The sequence below is a fragment of the Vanessa cardui genome, chromosome 13, assembly GCF_905220365.1.
Source record: "Vanessa cardui chromosome 13, ilVanCard2.1, whole genome shotgun sequence".
NCBI lineage: Eukaryota > Metazoa > Arthropoda > Insecta > Lepidoptera > Nymphalidae > Vanessa > Vanessa cardui.
The window spans coordinates 8,678,818-8,697,705 of NC_061135.1; the positions used below are offsets into that span (position 1 = coordinate 8,678,818).

The 18,888-nt window shown below is 31.0% G+C and overlaps 1 protein-coding gene across 11 annotated transcripts in view; it reads left to right on the forward strand.

The window, feature by feature from the left end:
• Nucleotides 1–18,888, forward strand: part of LOC124534635 (small conductance calcium-activated potassium channel protein) — a 274,246-nt gene that overhangs the window by 33,632 nt on the left and 221,726 nt on the right. The gene's annotated exons all lie outside the window — the stretch shown is intronic.

Below are 18,888 nucleotides of genomic sequence, written 5' to 3' on the forward strand. Positions count from 1 at the left end.
GAACACATAAAATTGAATACTCCTGTTAAATCGCAATTCCAATAAAACTAATACTATTTTCAACCAGTAGCAAATACGACAAATATGCGGCTTCTGCAGTACACCTGGTTATGTTGGAAATAACCTATAAGTCCACTAATACCTATAAAACCCGGACCGGACCGTCCGGTATTGATTATACTTGCCAACCTGTAACGCTAATGTCACGTATAAGGTCACTTCTTTATTCGTTTGTCTGTTTGTCCGCGCAGAGGCTTTTTTTTAAGAATGCTTAAATATAAAGTTTAAATGAATACTCTACCAAAGAGTGAAAAAAACTATTAACTAAATCACCGCAACTAAAATATATTTCATTTATGTCGTACTTCTCATACATTTGCAAAGGGAATAATACCTACACATAACATTGACCTAGAATCTTGAAATTTGTTAAGAAGCAAACAGGAATAGAGAGGAAAAAAACCGAAAAACGATAATTTTTTCAGTTTGATTTACTGGTACGGAATCCTTAGTGTCCAAGTCCTACTCGCACTTGCCCAGTTTTTTTATGTTTCAAAGCCAGTCTTAGAAGTTTCGGTCAGTAGTACTACTGCATGGTATATTAACCTTCTTTACACCATTGATTCGCCACCAATCTTTGGAATCTTTGGTTTCATTGGCTCATCCACCCTTCAAACATAATAATATTATATTTTGTTATTTAATAATGGAAAATAATATTAACAAGTATTTACAGGTGATCTTACACAAAGCCCTACCACGAAGCTCATAACAAGCCTAAATATTATATGAGTCAATGTACTGTAAAGACTTATCCGTCTTAAGTTCCATCAGTCGATCGATCAGGAGTTCAAAGGTATGTGGACGGCCTTTTAATTAATAACATATCTGAGTTATTACGTGTATCGCATAACTTAATTTATGAGAAAAATATTCGAAAGAAAAAAAGTACTTTTAGTGTTATTTTTCTTTCAAATATTTTTTCGGAACTTATCTACGCGTAACTTATATAGCTTCAGAGCCAAACACAGTCAGAACACGTTTATCTTAAACGATGATAGCGGGTTTGAATCCAGGCCACTGGATTCTCATGTAGGTAACGACTTATAATTCATCTCGTTCTCCTTGGTGTAGGAAAATATTGAGGTAACTTAGATCTGTCGGTATAATTTATGCCAGGTATTTATCTGGAATACGTGTAACTCCTTTTGGAGTAGCACGGTAGTCTAAAGTCAAAACCTTCACCTCAAAAGCAGATAATTTATTCAATATAGAAGTAATACATGTTAATTAAAAACTGCCACCAGTTCGTATCCTGAGAAAACCAGTAAAAAAAAAACTCACCAGTTTTTTTCTTTTTTGGACAACAGATGAGTGTTTTACTGACTTTAATAAGATTGATAATGTAAGTACCTGGGGACACGGCAGGGCCCCAGCCACGAATCGAACAAAACCGAACCATCTTTTCTCGAAGCGATTCGCGTCTGTTTCGACCCCTCTCCTCCCTATATCTTCGACGTGGACAAACGTAGGAGTTTAGGTTTTCGGGGAATAATATTAGGCATTAGAACAAGCTTAAGTTCGGAATTACATGCCAATTGAATGAAATGACATGAAATAGTTTAGGAGTTACGGTCGATCAAACTTACACCATTTTGTCACTCACTGACTCACTGAAAGATCATCAAAAAGGTGCTTCTAGCAGACTTAGAAACTTTAAATTTTGCACCAAGATAGGTCATTAGCCACATTAAAAAATAATATACAGTAGAAAACAATGTTATATTTGCGGTTTGGCAAGAACATTGTGTACGGATTTTGACTGCATTGTTAACTTTGTTCGATGTTTAAGTATTCAATTGGGTGAATACATACATATAATAGAAAAGAATAATCCCACCAAAAACAAACCATACATAAGAGTCAGGGGCCGAGCCTAAACAATGCAATGATGCATATAGGTTCTTCAGTTTTTACCTGTGGTCAAGCATACGTGACCCTTTCAAGAGTGACTAGTTTGGGTGGATTACATTTAATAATTGTGAATTTTAGTAGTATCGAGCTTTTAGTAGCAGACAGAAATAGCTGAATATAATCGACTCGGAAATATATATCGCTCAGATTTGTCTACCTTAGAAGTAATGAAGACTTAGAGAAGAAACAAAAGATATCGAGATAGAGAATGGGTTCTAAGCAAAGCAGTAGCTGAAGTCTAAGAAATTGTGATTTAAAAAAAAAAAAGAAATACACTTCGTGCTCATTGCCAAGTCACTATAATTATAATATAAAGAAAACTATGGATACAATTACTTAATGTTGATTTATAACTACAAAAGAATTTGAATAGGACCAGGGCCGTATTTAGGGGAGGGCAACCGGGGCAACTGCCCTGGGGCCTCCACATAAGGGGGGGGGGGTTTCACAGTTTTCAACAAGTTAACAAATAAAAATATAATAATGTTATTATTTAATATTTTAAAAGTTACCGATACAAGTAAATAAATCATAGCTTACTGATTGAAATAAAAAAGTAATTAATTCATGATAATATAATTATTACGTTGTTCACGCTTCTGTTTGTCTAGGGCCCCCACTGCTTTGTGGCCCGGGGGCCTCTAGACCTTTAAATCCGGCTCTGAATAGGACTTGGCTTCTATGAGGTTTCAAAACTTTTTACGATGGAAAGACTGCGTCGAGAGACTTGGCATTTTTTTACATTTATTGTTTTTTGTGGGATAATATGTACTAGTGACCGGTAGGATTACTAGATTATTTATAAAGCAATTGTTTTCTGACCTTGGTTTTCTTTATAGCAAACAAAACATTCTATTATGCCTCGTTAGGCAATGATTTTTATCAATGTTTGCCAGGAATATATATTCTACATTTTTGTTTATATTAAATCGCTTTCAATGTGCCACATTTGATAAGTGTTAGGGATATACGAGCTGAGATGGCGCAGTGGTTAGATCGCGTGCTTCTGAACCGATGATTGCGGGTTCAAATCCAGGCAAGCACTACAGAATTTTTATGTCTTTAATTTGTATTTATAATTCATCACATTATTCATCTAGCATCAGTGAAGGACAACATCGTGAAGAAACCTGTATGTGTCTAATTTCAACATAATTATGTTACTAAACTAAGCTGTTATGCCCTTTGCGCCTGTTGTTACACTGGCTGACTCACCCTTCAAACCGGAACACAACAATACTGAGTACTGTTATTTGGCGGTAGAATAACTGATGAGTGGGTGGTACCTACCCAGACGGGCTTGCACAAAACCCTACCACCAAGTAAAGGTAAAGCGTGGTGTATTCTCATAACCTTCTCCTCAAAGTGAGGGCCCAGCTGTGGGAAATTTATAGACCATTACTGTATATGGGATAGGAAAAAATTGAAGTACGTAACTATCAGTATATTAGCCATAAAATAAAAAATCTAAATCTAAATATCCAAGCATACCCTTAAAATTACTGAATGCGAAAGACGGTAATTGTAGTGAACTGTTAGTAGAAGGTAAACTAATAAAAATATGGAGCAACATACATCGTACAATAAATGTAACGTAATATCACTTGACAACTGTAAATAACGACTCAAATTTATTTTTGTTTCATTTTACCTTTGCTTATGAGTACAATAAAATGTTATGTTAAAAATATTTATCAACAAGGATTACATACTATATATGTAAAAGATTTAAAATATATAATATATTCGATACAAGATTTTATGGATGATAAAAAAGCGTGGAGTTGACACCCGTTGACTTGCAAGCAGGATATATTAATTTTAATAATTGTGTTAAACTAACGACTTTGTATTTTTTAAAATGTTGAAAAAGAGTAACTACTGAGTTTCTTGCTGGGTCTTCTCGGTAGAATCTACTTTACGAACCGGTGGTAGCTTCACTTAATTGTAAAATGATGATTCAAAAGTGCTGGTAAAAACCTACTTGAATAAAATTTATTTTGATTTGATTTGATATGTTTCATAAAATTTGTACGCTTTTCGCATTCGAGAAAAAAATTCTGTTTAAAATTTTTATTACTTTCCGATAATAGCTTTACTTTCAACATTATCCTGTGAAATGTCGATTCACAAGTGCTATTAAAACCTAATTGAATCGATTTGTCTCGACTATAAATATGTGGAAGAATTTTATCTGACATGTATGTATGTTGTATGTTGTTGTATATTGGAAATTTTACAAGATATTTCACAGAGTTAGAGATAAACTGAATTCAAATGAAAGTTTTGTAAGGTTTTGTAATAATACTAGCTAATTCCACGTGGTGGTACGTACTGCCCTCTCTTCACTACATATTGTAAAACAAAGGCCTCATCTTTCTGTATGTTCACGATAAAATCCGAAATTACTGAACGGATTTTTATATAGCCTAACACATGATAACCATCACCCTAAAATGGTAGCGAACTACTAGTATACATACTAGTCTCTCTCGTATAAGGACAGTGGTGACCATTTACCGTTAGGTGGCCCATCTCGAGTTCGTCTACTATCTTGAAAAAGAGTTACTCTGTAATTGGGCTATGTGAGCTTTGTATGTCAAGAAAGGCAAATTCCCCAGCATATTCATTATTTATCTATTGTATGATATTGGGAAAAAATTTAATCTTCCAGAATTCATATTATGTGATTTTTTTTTGTAAGGGCCGATGAGATCTCGGTTTGTATTAGAAATATTTCTACGGATACAATATTAAATGATTCGTAAGATATTGTCGTTTTATATTCTTGTACAACATTTGATTATTTTGTACTTTAACCGGCCTATGATTTTATTTCTATAAATTTTAATTCATTAATCAATTTTAATATTTTTTACTAAATATAAATAACCTATTGAATAAAATTTATCAATAAAATTGTATTATCCAGAATGTCATCCATCCATAAAATTGGAGTGTCTGTTCGTAATATCAAAATAGCCTTTACTATATGTATATGAATATATATACGGTACATGTACAAAAAAAAACATTTTCCACAATTTTTGTCTGTGCGTTTGTTCAAGCTTAACTCTGGAACAGCTTTACTGATTTTGACGGGACTAGCACTGACAGATAGATGTTGAATAAGTAGTAAATAAGGCTAAAACAATATATTTTTTGCTAAATTCCAACGTGCCTGAAGCCGCGGGCACAGCTAGTTATATATAAAAGATTGAAATTTAAAATTGTATGTCATGTTACTAATATAATAATAATTAAAATTTAATTACTGTTATCTCCTGCGGTATTAACTGCAGGTTAAATAATTTGTTCTTAAACTAGTATTTTTTTTATTAAGGCGGTTTTGTATGAGACACGTATCTGTACTAGGTGTATCTGTATATCAGATAAGCCAGCCTCTCCTAGTTCTAGATCAGATAATGAAACTTACGTACTCATATCTACTACTCATGCTTAACAACCCCAACATATATATGTACATATGAACTTTACGTAGGTCAATTTATTTGTAATGACGCAATTGGTATATCAATGCTAGTATTGGTTACGTTTAAAGCTGTCAGTAGTCCTCTACTATGTTGTGCATGTTTTTTTCATATAAAACTTCCTCTTGAATCAATCTATCTATTAAAAAAAACTGCATCAAAATCCGTAGTGTAATTTTACAGATCTAAGCATACATAAGGACAGATATTTTAGAAAATTTTCGGAGGCAACTTGACTTGCAGCGGTTTACACTTTTTTCAGAAACCAGTGTCTTTTTTATTCATATAAATGAAGGCCACCACTGAATATTAAGCGATGTACAATGGAGGCTGACATAAATGTATTTAAGATTTGTATTTATATTCTATATAATGTTTTACCTTACTTATGTATAAAATTGTAAGTTGATAACAAAACGGGTTTAAAAATAGAAAACACAATCCTGTGAACGAACCATCTGTATATTGGATGTCCGTAAACTTATTTTCTTTAAATCTCTGTGAATCATATATAGAAAAAGTATTATTACTACAGAAAACCGCTATGTACTAATTTTAATTACAGTGGTATCAAGTCAAAGCAATACTTAATTATACAATTTACAAAGATACTTTATATAGTATTGCAATATTTATATTTCATCGCAATTGCAAAAACTTATCATCTTCAATAAGTTAATAGAAGAAAACGATCGTTATGAATCATGCTTCAAGTTGGGTCGCTATTACCCGCGTTGCGACCATAATTCCACCTTTATTAACCACTAAATATTTCCTCGTTTTATTTTACCCCAATAATGATTCTCCGCTTGTTTCCTTATACTTTATGTTAAGGATAATGTTACAAGCAATTTGAAACTTCACAACATTAACAACAGATAATAACTCATACTAATTAAATCGTTTTGTTGGGAATTCCTGATAAATTGTTTGTGATATTATGAAGCATAATTATAATTTATAAAATAAGAATATTGTGTATACGTTAGTGAGGTTTACATGATATTAATTTTGAATGGGTGTTTAATATTGACATTGTTCAAAAATTAAATTTTGATTATGAATATAGGTGCATCAGTATATCTGTTGTGTGCTTATGAATTTGACTACACGGTATTTTTATGATTGACTTTTCATAATTATGATTTTTATCAACTAGAAATAAATATAACAACAGTCTTTTAACATTGTTAAATTTTGATTTGGAAGATATTAATTCAATAGAATTTTTATTAAGCGACTTTTTTAAAGTATAAACTTGAAAATACGTGATGTACAGTTTCTACAGTGATTCTGAAACTGAACGTGAGCCTTTCAATCACAACTTCGGTGTTTCAAAACAGAATATTTCCAACACAAAAGTAGTTTCACGACACGTGATACCGTGATGGGGGCCTGGGGTATATTTCGGGAATTTGTCAAAAAAACTACGATACACACGAAGAGAAGAATTCGAACGTTTTGTTATAAATATCAAAATATATTCACACCCCGTGGGAGCTCACCTATGTTTGAACGTCAAAAGTAATAACATAAAAGTTACTTTTACTGCGACCTTTACGTTCTCCCATTAGTCATAATGTGTGTACGGTCTAATGTAATTGAACTTAACAAGCATGTTAAGTGTATAAAGGCCAGACCGATCGATGGACTGTTTGATCAATACATCCGTCACGTTTGCTTCAATTAGGAAACCTTTTTATTGTGTCATTCTATTATATTCTTAGCACGACGTACATGTGATATGATTGAGGATTTAATATAAGAACGGCCATCCATAATTGACTTAAATAGAATTTTGCGTTCTAACTTTATATTTGCCGATTAAACGATTTATGTTAATCTAATATTATAATTAACAGAAACGACCGTAATTACTAATATTTATAAAATTATAAAGGAGTGGAGTTAGTGTTAATTTTAATGGGATAATAAATTGTGAATAATTAATATTTTAATTTCATAACTTGCTGTGTTTTCTTTGAAGAATTTATATTGTAAGTCGTTCCTAATTTCAAATGGAATTTGGATTTTTAATTTATCAGTGAAATTAACATAAACATAATGACATAATGAATTATAATAAACGATTTAATTATAATAAATAAATGAAATAAAACTTACAATATAATATGTAAATTAAATTAAAACATTAGTATATAAATAAATTTAAAAAAAAGTAATTTATTTCATTCAAAGTAGTACATAGAGTAAAAGTTTTCAACATTTGTTAATAAAAATTAATGATAGGTTAACTGTTATATATATAAAACATTGTATATGAAAACAATTATAATTCGAATCGAAGATCTCTTGAAGTGAAAAAAACAAAAGAATGTATTGTGTATCGCGAAAAATATTTCTCATACGAGTTTTAGCAAAATTGTGCGTCCTCGACATTTCTGATTGTATTATCATTATATTTGATTAAAAAAACATCAAAGCAATATTGTTAGCTTATAGGTAAAGTAAATCTTAAAAGTGCTTTCGAATATGTTATATTATATTCATGAGAGTCTATATATATAGTATTGACAAATATTCGAGTATTTTTATGGTATTATTAAATTTACATTTATGTACCTAAGCGTTCTGCTATTGTTGTTTTTTTAAATCATTGATTTATGTTTTATCAATATACATCCATTGGTAACGTATATGTGTATTAGTTTTTATTGGGCTTCACTCATTTTTCACGTAGAGCTCTATTACCCCGTACAAGTAGAACAATTCAACGAATATATATATGTTTTCATGTAGAATACTTTGGTATTGATATGTATCAATACAGATTTTTAATCTATAGACGTTCTTGATTTTTGATGATAGGAATAGCAACAGCAATATTGGTGCACATTTCTATTCGGGTTTCATCAGCATTTTTAAAAGTGATCTCCTAAAATAAGGGAATTAATGCTCGTATGCAATTTTTTAATTGAGGTAAAAAGCTGATTTCGAATATCGAAAGTAATACAATTAGTAATTAATATTGTTTAAGAAAAATCTTGTACTTACATACTCTTCAAAAGTCAGACTAATGAATTAAAAAAGAGAATGCGTGTAGCAATTAAATTCAGCTTATAGTAATATCTTCTCTTAAAAACAGTTTATTCATAATTATAAATAGTAAACAAGCTAACCCGCTCGCTTCGCTGGGCGAGAAATATGACTTAATAATAATTAATTAACATTTTACCAGACTTAACTCGTAGATCACGATGATATAAAAGCCGTTGAAATACACAAGTAAAATTTTAAACCTTTTATATTATCAAGGCTTAGTATTATTTTGAATAAATGCCTACGTAAATGTTTTATGTCTAATTGTAATTTTGCTTACACGATTACATACATTATCAACGATAAAGCAAGTCATTTATGTAAATGAAGAAGAAAAAGTGACTAAAATTTCCCGTGGGAACTCCGGGAGATATTTTTTCGTTTACATCAATCTCCTGAATTAGATTGCTTGGTTACAAAATCTGAAGCACACCGACTTTCCTACTCTAATGGATGTATGTTTATATGATAAGAGTTCGAAGTACTAAATTAGATCTCTAATTTCTCGGCTATTACCCTATTTAAAAATTGGAGTATTGTGTTTCACGAGGCCATTTAAATTATTGTTAGGTAAAGTGTAATAGAATTTAATAATTCGATTTCAAACAATTGTAAGTTGTTTTTAACCAACCACAAAATTGCAGGAAATATAAGGCGATTCAGTTGATAAAAAGCCCTATGCTTATATCATTATTATAGTGAGTGTGTACTGTAATAAAATAATGATTGGTCGAGCGCAGTAAAACGCGGAAAGCGTTCTTGAATTCTTTGGTTAAATTTAGAAGGAACAAGTCACTCATATAGATTGGCCTATTATGCTATTTTTATCATGAAAGTGCTATTAAATGCTGTACTAGTATTTCATAATAAGCTATTTATGTATATTACCTGTTTTATTGAATGAGTATTTGCATTTTTTATATTACAGGTTTTTCTTTCTGTTAACTTTCCTAGTGGAAATATTTGCAATGGATAAGTGATTTTAAATGTGGATTTTTTTTTACTAATATTACAAATGAGAACGTAATTCGTTAGTTTGTCCTCGGCCTCTCGGGCTTTTGGGACTCAGTTTTGACAAGTATATGCATTAAGGAGGCGTCATCCTCCTGCAATGAGTTTACGCATCACGGCCTAACAGATTGTGTCGTCAGTGGAATTCCCAGCGGAGATATCACGTTACCAAGAATGGGAAAGACACCCGAAAGATGCTGGATAGAGACGCTCTGATTAGTGGCTCCCAAATGTATTATATGATATCCCATCATGAGAGTTATTAAAAAAATATACAATTTGTTTGACTCAGAAAACAAAATTATAAGGTTTCTGTTTCGAGTAGTATTATTGTTTGTATAATATATAGACTCAGTAACTACTCTTATATTATTAATAAAGTGCCAACTATAGATCTAAGAGTAATCCCTCGTGATATTTAATTACATTAGTTCACTCACTCTTAAAACCGCAGCACAGCATCGCAAAACTTTATACAGGCCGGCTGCAATATATTATTGAAATAATTATAATAAAATCATGATAAAAAAAGGTTACAGTTCGTGAACATATTAAAGTGATCGTATCTACGTATTTATCAATTTATGTTATCCAATTTATAATATCCATTTGTATAGATGCTGTATGTAATATATTAGTGGAATACCACTGACAGACTCATCACAGGTACTGCGAAATCAATTGTCTTGTGATTCAGTGAAGTTACTCGAATTGTAACATAAATAAATCTTTAAAAAAAAAACTTTTTTTTAAATAGTAAAATCCTTAGCTCAATTTTCAACAAGTCGGGACGTTTTTTTTTCATGTAGGTAGTTGTCTGTGTGGTGTAGTGATAAGTGGTCACCCATTGGCGCCGTGAGAAATTTTCATTGATCCAATATACCACCAAACTTCGTAATTAAGTGCCTGAAGTTACATTGACTCACTCACTCTTAAGAAAACAACAATACACTGTAATGGCTTGACGGGCTTGCACAAAGCCCTACCAGCAAGTCATCAGAAAACCAGTTTATATATATATACACGTTTTTCTTCGTACTTCTTTTAACGAATAGATAAAAACATAAGAGATAATACATCAAGTTAAGTATACCATATTATCGTGCAATAAAATATAAAACAATGTATATGTTTGTAGCTTGTTTTACAACGGTACTTAGCTGCAAGTGATATATGAAGGTTTCCCCGTGATGTTTTCCCTCGCCACCCAGAAGGAGATAAATTATAAATAAAAGTAAAGCACACGAAATTTCGGCAGTGTTACCCTGAATGTAAGCCCGCCATCTTTGATTTATGATTCACGTGTTCTGTCAACATATAAGCTCTACTTTCAGTCATTATGGTAGATTCCATATTACTCTAAATTTTAAATAGTCATTCGTAAATCTTAATAAAGACCTGGTAATTGAAATGCTATGTCCACTGTGTTTGTGTTTTTTAATCTGTCTCGATTTTGATTTGTGAATAAATTTGAATATAATGATAATTAAGGTAACTAGACAGGGGAAGTATTTGATAAATGTTTTTATGTTATAAGATAGATAAATAAGCGTGTAGTTAGATACATTAATTTATAATTTACATGAAAATGAGCGCAAAGAACAATTAATTAGTGAAAAAGAGTAACTATTTAAATTTGTCGGTTTTTAGTTTTTATGGAAAACGTCCAAAAATTTTGTACTTCAAAGTAAAAAAAAAAATCGTCAAAGAACGTTTGTATGCTAAAGGTTATTAAAACATTTAAAATCGCCTCCAGGCGTTTCCAAAATAAATAATTTATCATTGTTAACACGAATTTCTGACATAAAAAAAGGAGATATAATCCCGCTTTCTTTCGCCGGTTCTTATTAGGTCTGAGGTATTTCTTTCCTGTAGGTAGAATTTTTGAATTTTAGTAGAAAATTTTGATTAAAGTATAATAAATAGAACGTTATCTCTTCTGATTTACTATAACATAAGTGCTTAAGCTACTTACATTGGGATCAGGGTTAATGTAATTGATACATATGTCTCATATTTATTTATTTATTCATTATAAAAAAGAGGTTATTTTATTAAAAATCAATATTGTTTGATTGTTATTATATTAAATAACTTATACTAAAATTTAAAATTATTATTCAAGATTTATACAGTAACTACTTTTAATTAAGATTTGTGTATATTTAAACATTTAAAGTTTCTAATAAGAAAAAGGTAAATATATAATAAAATATGTTATACAAGAAATGGATCATTATTATGAATATTCTTAGTAATGAAAGGATATAACTGCGAAATAAGGAAGTCTCTTGATAAAATAAGGAACTCTCCATACTTCAATTTCCGCATCTATACTGGGAATAAACGAAATATTATTAAAAAAACACATTTAAGATTAAAATATATTGTGTGTAAAGGCGTCAATTAATAATTACGGTTTAAACAGAATATGTTTCCTGCATAATACGTATATGTGATTCATTCAAAAACAATACCGTGCGTAATTTTGATAAAACTCAGCGTGACAGCTGCTTAAAATTATTAATATTAAAACCGGCAAAATGAAGGTTGAGCGGGAATAACATCAGCTTGCTAACATAATATAACCCGCGTAAATTCGTTTCGAGTTTCGTTTTATAATATGTTTTTTAATTATTGTTTTATTTCCCAAGAATTGTGTAAAGTAAATAGGCGTTTATGTATATAAATGTTTGTTTTTTTTTTATGATTTAATTATACATTTTACTTGGTTGTAGGGCTTTGTGCAAGCCCGTCTGGGTAGGTGCTACCCACTCATCAGTTATTCTACCGCCAAATAACTTGTACTTAATCAGTTAGTTGTGTTACTTGTGTAGTACTCAGTATTGTTGTGTGCCGGTTTGAAGGGTGAGTGAGCAGGTGTAACTACAGGCTTGGTTGTTAGTTCCCAAGGCTGGTGGCACATTGACGATGTAAGGAATAGTTAATATATCTTACAGCGTCATTGTCTATGGGTGATGGTGACCGCTTACCATCAGGTGGCCCATATGCTCGTCCGCCAATTTATACCGTAAAAATATATTTTCATATTTAATGTCAACATAATATTGAAAGTTGTTTTTATGTAAAATATATGGAGTAAAGAAAATAAATCCATTGAGTTACGTTACTAAAATAAATGTATTTTCTTAATATTATAATAATATATAAAGAGAAAATTTGGGGGGTTTTGTATCATATTTCTGATGGTAAATCCTATCTGGTAGTATATAGTAGTATCGCGATATTTGATTATTGATTGACTATATTAAAAAATTAACGAAATGTACCTCCGCGAGTTACATAGACCGGTTTATCTCAGGTCAGCGTATTTTCAAAACAGCTGTTAGTTAACCTTGACTATTATAAGTGTACTGCTCTAGTGAGGAAAGGAATTTGCAAACGACAATTTTAAACTTAGTAAAACAGTTTTTATTCTAGAACTGAAATGCTAAAAGCGACACTGACAAATGATCATTCGTAACGTATGTTCTTTAACGTTTAGGGAAATGGGAAATGTTCTTTTAACGTTTAGAAAATCCTTTTCTAGACATATTGTATGAGAATGATAAATTGTTTATAGTGCTATTTTTATTTACATACTAGCTGTGCCCGCGACCTTGTACGTGTTTGAATGTAACAAAAAACATATTACTGTAGCCTAAGTTACTCCTTGTTATATGGGTGGGTTATCTGCCAGTGAAAATTCCTTCAAAATCGGTCCAGCCGTTCTATAGATAAGCTGGAGCAAACAGACAGACAAAAATTGTAAATAATTGTATTTTGGTATATGTACTGTGTATACGAGTATGCATTGAGTAAAAAAGGCTATTTTAATATTACAAACAGGCACTCCAATTTTATTATATGTAAAGATAAGACTCCTACGTTAAAAGTAACGTCGTTATTATAATTAAAATAACTTATACATGATATGATATTATGATATCAGTATAGTATTTTGACAATTTCATTTTGTTTTGTTAATAAGGCAATGAAATACATATTTCTTTGACGAACATTTGTTTATATGTTCTTCTCGTGTCGTTTGTACAGAGCAGGTGTGTCACAACCTGTGCCTAATTTTCACAGAATTTAATTAAAATTTTGATAATAGTAACATTACTTTATTATGATGTTAGTAGATATATTGTTATATTAAATTCAGTGAGACGATTTTTCTTATTCGAAAGTCTTTGTCTGGTCTTCTTAATCAGACTTTAAAAGTTCATTCATCGTTCTACGAAGTTCTAGTTTTAAGTTTTCTTAGATGGCGAAATACTAATAAACCTCGCAAAACAATATTCAGTTATGAATAACTTAATATAGTCTTCTTGCAAAGAAGTATTTTATCAAGTATTTTGTAGGAAGAATCGAAAAACCTTAGTGATTCGAATCATTAGCCTGTAAACTCCTATTATACGTTAAGGCGTATTAAAGTTATGAGTTTTTATACTTATTACGTTCTGCGTTATTCTTACTATCACTTTAAATATAAATTATATTATTATGTATTTAATTTTGATATAATACCTTACAGTTAGAGCCTGTAAATTTCCCGCTGCTAGGCTAGGGCCGCCTTTTCCTTTCAGGGAAAGGTTTGGAGCATATTCTACCAAATTGCATATATAAATACATTGTGTTGGATGCACAAGTTGCAAGAACATTATTGAAATTAAGTACATGCAGATTCTCTCACGATGTACGTTCATCACCGAAATGAAAACAGTAAATTGATACTAATTAAGTAATTTACAAATATTATGTAGTGTTTGTCTGAATTTGAACCCGCAATCATCGGTTAAGATGCACACGTTCCAACCATTGGGCCATCTCGGCTCAGAGTTATAAGGGCACAAAAGCTTACAGGTAGCCAATCTAAACAATGATTCCATATGTATTGTATAAACGCTACCACATCGCATGAACGATCGAATTATCTCCAAGTAGTCAATATGTTGTGCGTGTGGCCCTAATTGGCTTTGTGATTCATCTATGTAAATCTAATTTATCATTGACATTTTCTATGAATAGTAATTCCAAACATTCTAAAGAATTAGTTGTAATAAAGCATAAATAGGTTTATTTGATTAAACACGACACCTATTAAATTCGAGTATATCAAAATACTATTTCTTATTTTTTCAGGTTTTGTCAACATAGGTATATATTAAAAGATTTCCCGTTTATCACATTATTCTGGTTTCGTTAAGTTGCTAGAAAGTTATGGTCCCCTTGTATTAGACAACTTGGTGAATTTCAATGAGGTTCGAAATAAAACTATAGGTACTCAGCCAGCTGTTAAACTCCAACTTGTAATTATAAATCAATATTTTAATGTAGCATTAAACCAATCACTTATGAAATACCATCACTACAAAAAATACCATTTTTATCCTACATTCCACACTTTTAGTATCTTATAAACCTTTGTATACCGTTGTTATACAATAAACAGTACACAGTCGTAGAAAAACAGATTATCTATGTAGTTTTGTTTTATATATTAGACTAAAAGCAAAGTTGGATTGAGTGGAAATTTGCTACTTTTAAAACTGTGATGAGTTACATGGAGTAAAATACGGCACCACAGCGAATGCGCGTGTAAAAATGACCTCGGATACTTTTGGAAGGAATCCCAGAGGTTCAATTCGGAAAAATTCCACATTGTTCCCCAGTGGCCCGGTACAATACTAATATTTCCTCTGCGTAAAAATTGGTTTTATTCCATGTTTTATACTTTTTTTTTTTATAATATAATAATTATGTGGAATATGTTCCAAACCTTCTTCAAGCCCAGCTATGAGAAGTTTACAGGCTGTTGTTGTTGTTGTATAATAATTGTTATAGATTCGAGTTTCTTATTTACTCTATATTGCTATAGTACGTTTTACCACTGCGATGCTGCTTTCCGCATGCCCCACGGCTTTTTTATTATGGTCTCGTATAAACATCTTGTAATAACCCCGAAACCGCTGGTCGAAACGTTAGAATGGCAACAATTTCCGTTGGTATATTAATAATATGTTACAGGAAAGTCGAAATAAAACTACGTCAATGTTCAAATCGAATTTAAATTATCAAAATATTTACTCATTAGCCCATACATAAATATATACTTCCGTTGAATATTCTGTAGTCTTGCTTGAAATATATAAATTTCTATATACACAGCTGGGTAAATTCCACGTTAAAATTTTACTAGTGGCTAGAAGTGCACTACATCGTCAAATCCCTGCCCAACTACAATGGAATAAATGTGTAGCTTTATACCAAATACCTACAACGTACCTCATGTATGTACTATAAAGTTTATATTGTCAACCTCCAGTGAAAAGTTCGTGATTTCACATAACGAAATTTTATGAAACTTGTGAAAATTTTCAGGTGAAAAAAATTATAAAATATAAATAGAAGTGAAACGTGCTCCGAACAGGTGTTACCGGGTTCTTCAAAATATAATGACCGCCATTGACATTTCCCGAGGTTTTACACCATCGAGAATGTCATTAAATGCATCTCAGAGCTGTGATGATATATTCGAAATACGATTTACGTAACAATATTTATACGTAACATAGAATTTTTTTTTCACCTAGTCGGTGATTATGTAGTACTTTCCTATTTCTTGGAAACACAATATCATGTACAAGCTTACACTGCTGACATGTACAAGTAGATTTTGTTGATTAATTACTAAATTGACAGTATTTGAACTATCTTCAGAGATTATTAAACAGATCTAAACAAAAAAAAAAACATTTTTCCATTTGTTAGACTAAAACATAAGTTAAACCCGTTATTAATATATTAAATAGAAATATACGGGATATTTCTGTATACCAAGTTTGACATTGACGTATATAAATTAAAGATTAAATTTTAACAAAAATAGAACATTGCAAATAATTTACAAATAGCATTATTACGATAGAAAAATCTGAAGTAGGTGACAGTTATATTACTCCTAACCATAAAGTATTATACCATTCCTGAAACATAAATATCCAATAGAAAACTGTCATTAAATAATAAGTACACAATATAAAGCGTTAAACCATCTATCGTCGCGGCATAAATCTATCGTAATTTTTACACAAAAATAAAACATTTATTAACGAGATTATTATGCTGTTATCTATTTTATATTGTGAGAAGTAAACCGCGAGAACTTTATTTGGTTCGCTACAAAACCTATTAGGCTCTCGCTGAAATAAGATTAATGGTAGGTATAAGGGAAACAAGATTGATTTCGACCGTTTTTTCACGTTTTCGACGATAGAATGTACGGTTTTCCACTTAAGAGCTATATCAGATTGCCAACCGATTTCGCTTGGTGTTTTAATGTAAAGATAATCTTAATTGAAGGTTTTCGTATTAAGGCTGAAGGAATTTAGAACAATACAAGCTTTGTAATTGACCAATATAACAGGTAATTGGAAAATATTAATTACGATGTATATATAACTTATGATATGGATGAATTCGCAGTAGCCTGAGCTTTATTAAAAAAATTACACTCTAGTTTCGTTTACTTTTATAAAAAAGGAATAAATAAATATTCAGTAGCAAGGAAGTGATAATAAAAATGAAATATAAATATTTTCATACTTGAAAGCAAAAAGCACAATCATAACAAAATAATATGTGTTTATATTTTATTTATTTGATTCAATTATGTTTTCAACCGACTTCCAAAAGGAGGAGGTTATCAATTCGTCTGTATTTTTTTTTTTTTTTTTTTTATGTTTGTTACCTCATAACTTTTTACTGGGTGGACCGATTTTGATAATTTTTTTTTTGTTTGAAAGGTAGTGCTTTCCGTGGGGTCCCATTTTTTTTATTTTTTTTCCGATGATGGTATCCATGTGAAAACGACATAAGTCTTAAATTTGCATTATGTATATGCGCGACAAATAGGTGAATAACTGAAAATCACGTTAACCAATTTTGATAATTCTTTTTTTATTATAAAATATATACTTCAAGGGTAATTTGGTGAAAGTTTGGTAAGGTTCTGAGCACAGGATCCATGACAAAGTAACGGAACGGAAGGGAACGGAACAATTCTGAGGAGCACGTTAGCGATACTCGGTCGAATCTTTTATTTATAGGTTATTTGGATATTTGAGTCACCTTCCGTAATGTGGTTATGTTTATGTAATTATCATAGTCGAATATTATAATCAACTAGCTACCCACCCCGGCTTCGCACGGGTGCAATACTGATACTAAATATACTACAGAATTTGTTTATATACGACATCACATCGCAAACTTCTAAAATTATCAGTGTTTCTTTACTATATTGTTCATGTTTTATATACACAAACCTTCCCCTTGAATCAAACTATCTTTTAAAAAAAACCGCATCAAAATCCGTTGCGTAGATTTAAAGATATAGGGACAGAGAAAGCGACTTTGTTTTATACCATGTAGTGATGGAACTCCTATACGGCTCGCAGTTAGGGTGCGATATGGGGCAGAATTTCTTACTATCTTTAATCAAATTTTGTGTATGTGATGTGATGTCAAATGATGACGAAATATAGTTGGTCTTTTTCAAAGTTTTTTTGCTGAGTTCGATTACAGCTCTTTCGAGGGATCCTTGTAGTTTACGCCGCGTGACGTATTAAATCCGCATTTTCGAAAGTCTATTTGTGCTTTATTCGCAAGTTTCCTTTGAAATTGTCCTCGAAGTAGTTTCTGACTCATATAAATGGAACGCTTAATCTATCCATATTAAAAAAAATTAGTTAGTCAACATCAGCTTCACTTAAAATCAAAAAATAAATAAAATTTTTACAAAAAGAAAAACCGACTTCAAACAAAACACTATTTTAAAACAAATGAATATGCACGAAAAAGTAAAAAAAATAATTGCGTATTCAACATATTTTTTAGAGTCTTCCTAAGTTAAATGAAATGAAAAATATTAGACTACTTAAAAGTCGATTAACGATTATATCATGTAGTTATAATTATTGTTATATTTGGAGTCGGTGTCAGCCAATAAAACCCTACAGTATATCTATCAAAAAACAATACGAGAATACTTTAACAAATATTTTTTTTACAAATTACCTTTTACACAATAATATACTGGATCAATCAAGGGGCTCGTGTCGCTTCTTTCTTTTGATTGTTGGGGCAAGGGCACCGTGGCTGACACCGGCTCCAAATATACCAATAACTATAACTACATGATATAATCGTTAATCGACTTTTAAATAGTCTAATATTTTCATTTCATTTAACTTAGGAAGACTCTAAAAAATATGTTGAATACGCAATTATTTTTTTTACTTTTTCGTGCATATTCATTTGTTTTAAAATAGTGTTTTGTTTGAAG